Genomic DNA, 4,377 nt, shown 5'->3' on the forward strand with positions numbered 1-4,377 from the left:
CTGGGTCTGAACCAAGCTTTTATGATGAGTTACAAACTTTTACCTAGTTGGATATTTGCATCATTTACATGCTAGGTGTAAGGACACAGAAGGAATTGCCAAAAGCGGAGTTGTTTAAAGGCCGGCCAGAGATAAGAGATACTGCTTTGTTTAACAAAGGGACATTTCCATATCTAAGGAAGTGAGGCAATCCTGTCTAATTAAGACTGACCGGTCTCCCAGGAGGAAGAAAGAGGGTGAAAGATTAAAATCTTTGTGTTTCAAAGGCAGAGGGGACCAGTCAGGAAAGCTCACGTTCTACCAACTGGAGAACCTAGAAGATGGTGTGTGGCAGCTTGAGGCCTGGAAGTGGTTGTGATGGTGGATCTAAGGAGGTTCCTGAAGGTGTTCATGATGGGAGGTGTGCCTGAAGGGTTTGGGATGGCCACTCCAAATAAGTTCTTTCCCAAAAACGTTCTGTCTCTATCAAAAACCAAAGGCAAACTCTGAGCACATACCTGCAGGACAGACAGACAGACATTCAGCTGGGTAAGAGAGAAGGATTCTGTGCCCGCTTGCACCCCAGCAGTCAGAGGGAGCATTTCCCACCGTTGCTGGTGGAAGGACCCTTGTCTGAGGACTCTAACTGCACTTGGCTGCTTTGGCACAGAGCAGTTGGAGTCTCCTGGAAGAGTCAGTTCTGCCCGGAAAGAAGAACATGCAGAGCAGGAGGAAATAGGCTGTTTTGGAGTGCCTTGGGGTAGATTAACTGTGGCATGTGCATGCGTGGTAGATTAACACATTAACATACCATGTGCGTGGTAGATTAACACATGTGCGTGCGTGGGGGTTGTGAGCACATATAGACACCCCCTGTGGGTTCACACTTTAGAAGGAATTGGAAAGTGGCACCCAGTGGACACTGAGGTGGGAACGCAGAGACCCAAGGATGGAGCAGGCAGTGAGCAGGGCTTTCAGAAACCACGCCATGACCCATCTCCTGAAGGAAAGCATACGCCGAGCTCCTTTGAACTTCCACAGTTGTGCAAACGCTAAGCCCCACCGCTCTAATCTGGGCTGGCATTTTCCGAGAGCACTTCTTCAGGGCTTTATCATGAGAAAAACAAACCTCTACACATTCCAGTGGGCTCCTGAAATCCCTAACTATGTACACAGCTCTCTCAACGAGAAATCTTCACGTACTCCACAAGCGCCTATTTGCCATCCATACAGCTGCCTTGTGGGTACACCCTGCTGCATTTAGGGATGTACACGGAGAGGAGGAATTTCAAAATTTCAGGGGAACTGTAGGCTAGCACAGAGGAACGTACAGACGTACATGGAGAACACTTGCACCATTGTGGGAATGATGTTCCAAGACACTCCCAGAAGGTGCTGTGCATAGACACAGGCAGCCTGTGAGCTTTCTGTAAACTCAGTCTGCAGAGCAGACTGCTTTGGAACCAGGAATGAAATAGCTCTGGAGGGACTACTTTGACCTTGCTGTGTGCTGTCCCTCTTTTCCACAGAGGATGGTCCCGATGAAGCCCGGGATGTCTCCTCTTGGAGCATACCTGACATTGACAGTCCCCTTCCCGAGCCCTGCGTGGCCCAGCACATCAGACGTGGTGTAGCATGGATGAACCTGTGCAGTTCTCCTTCAATGCAAGAGGCCACATTGTCTTCTGGGGGTGTGTGACAGAGGACCCGAGCAGCTCCAGGAGCAGGGTTTATTGGCCGATGCCATGACATCCGCCAGCACTGGCTTCTCCCCAGTGTCCTGTCACACGTGGCGTGATCACCTCAGTGTGTGCAGTGGGTTCAGTTAGGGTTGTGGAGGAGGGAAATGGCTCTTTCGATTGCACCGATAGAGCCGGGTATTTCAGCAGCCTCGCCAGCCAGAAACTACTCAAGGGATGAATAGCGTTCCCTCCATACGCTGCAAAACTACAGCCTATTTCTGTAACTAATGGTCTGAGATCGTGTTTAGGAGCAGAAAGGGGCAGATGGTTTTTGAAAACCCTTTGAGTACAAAACAGTATGAGCTTTGCTGAAAATCCTACCAGGTGCCTGTATCTCTGTGTGTGCTGGATGTGCCTTCAGGACCTCCTCTCTTCCAGTCAAAGCACAAAGACCTAAGCTGTGCTGCCGGGTCCCAGGGTTTTAAGCCAAGTCAGATACACCCCACCTGCCCCGGCACGCTTACGAGAGCTTGGGTCTCTGCTTCCAGCAGCCACAAACCTGCTCCCACATCCCCCGAGACCCACCCCCCCGCCTGGAAGGGGAGTGGAGAAGGGAAGTGCCGGGATCGCCCTCAGACGCTGAGGCCATCGGTGGTTTGAAAGCCGGGGGAGCGGGCGGTGGATGTGCGAGGCAGGGGGAGGAGAGCCGCCTGGAGCCACGTCTCTCCATAGAAGGCAGGAAACGAGCAGGTTTGTTTCTTCAGGAGGAGAAGAGTTATGTCTGCAAGTCACGCCGGCTAAAAATACCCCGAGCTGCTGAGGACCAGGGTGTTGGAGAGAGGTCTCTTGGGAGAGCACACCACAGGGCGCCGGAGGGAGGGTGGCAACGCCGCGTCTGTGGCACCATGGGCTCCTTACAGCCTCTGCAGGACAGGCCCTGGGGTGATGCTCAGCACGCCCAAGGGGAAGGATTGGGGTGCCCCAGACCCACAAACTGGATGCTCTCTGACCCCCGCCCACATACTTTGGCCTTACTTTGGCTCCAAAGTGAGCATGGCAGCCTGGCTCAGCCTGTTCGTTAATAATTAGTAGAGAAAGTAATTTGAGCCCCAGGAACACTCTGCAGGTTCTTCAGATCAATATTGTGATTGTGCAGGGAACAGAGACATGAGCCCCCCCAGCACAGAGCAGCACCGACACCGGGGACACCAACGAGGCTAAAACCCCTGGGGAGACAGCTGTGCCCAGCCTCTGTCCGTGTGACACAGGCAAAACATCCAACACCAGGAACATTTCGGACACCTGACGTTAAATGGGTGGGGGACACAAAGTGACAGCCCTCACACCCCTAATCCCAAGGCAGATCTGCACTTACTGGCTGAGACCAACTCTGAAAACCGCATTCCTCGTGGGGTTTTTCCATTAGGAACCACTCGGTCTCCACAAGCGCCAGTGGAGACAAGGGCCAGGTTAAACTCACCCATTCTCCTGGCTCCGAGCTTCCAAGGACGGAGAAGGTGGCACATCGGCACGCACGGTGCCCCTCCACATCACACCAGCACCTCCCCGGGGACCCCATCCAACAGCAAGACCTGCTTGAACCATTTCACATCTTCTCAAGTTTCAGCCAGCAAAAAGGCATTTCAAATAATTTTTCCCCTTTTGAAAAGGCTGGTCCCACGCGGACGACTCCACAGCAAGGGCGTGAGGAGGAACTCGCCTGGCCTTGGTCCCAGTAAATCACAGTTCAGAGACAGCCGAACTCCATTTTGTGATTATTAACCCCAGCCCTGCTCCATTTGTTTGGCCTGTCTGAGGCTATATATAGTGATGGGAGCAGGCATGGCCAGGGGAGAATTGTGTGCAGCTGTTAAATATAGACCCCCACCTTTCAAAAAAAAATTTAAAAAAAGAAAAAACCAAAATAAAAAAAAATATCCAGCAAAACAGGAAGACTCTGGCTGGGAAATGAGAAGCAGCTGTGAAGAGGAGGGATGAGATGTCATACAGGGAGGCCTGACTTCAAAACTTGCAGGAAATGTATGAGAAATTTCACAGCCACTTTTCCAATCCATCATCCCAGCCGTGTCCCGTGGTGGCCCCGGGCTCCAGTGAGAGACTGGGAGTGCCAGAGGTAGGAGAATCTCCAGGGTGCACTCAGCTGGAAGTCCACCAAAAATGGCTGTTTGCTCTCGCCGTGCCATCAACAGTGTCTTGCTGTGCCTTCGTGACAGACCCCGATCATCGCTGATAGATGAACCATCGGGGACAGGCAGGTGCTGAGTGAAGGGAGCCCTGGTATTGATTCTGTCCGAACCTGGTGATGAAAAACTTAGAGCAGTAGCGGTGAAAAACTCTGAACATACACGTATCTAATATGCAACCCGGGTGCCGAGGGAGCGAAGGAGAGGAGCAGGATAGAAAAGCAGAGGTAGAGAAAGGTGGAGGTGCCTTGCTGAGACCCCTGTCCTCTTCCCGCACCCTCAGGAGCCACTGGCCTCTTGGCATTGACCAGCAGAAGGTGCTGCTGTTCCTTGTTGTGATTCATTTTGGAGCCACCAAAGAGGTACAGACCAGGCAAAATGATGATGCATTAACAGACTGCACACAACGCTTTCCCTTTGGCCTCTGCGTCAGCCTGAAAAACACCTGATGATTAAAAAGAAATAATTGCATCCAGGGCTCTGAACTTTCAGTGTCAGGCATGGGGAAGTGG

This window comes from Numenius arquata, chromosome 29 (genome assembly GCF_964106895.1).
Source record: "Numenius arquata chromosome 29, bNumArq3.hap1.1, whole genome shotgun sequence".
Lineage (NCBI taxonomy): Eukaryota > Metazoa > Chordata > Aves > Charadriiformes > Scolopacidae > Numenius > Numenius arquata.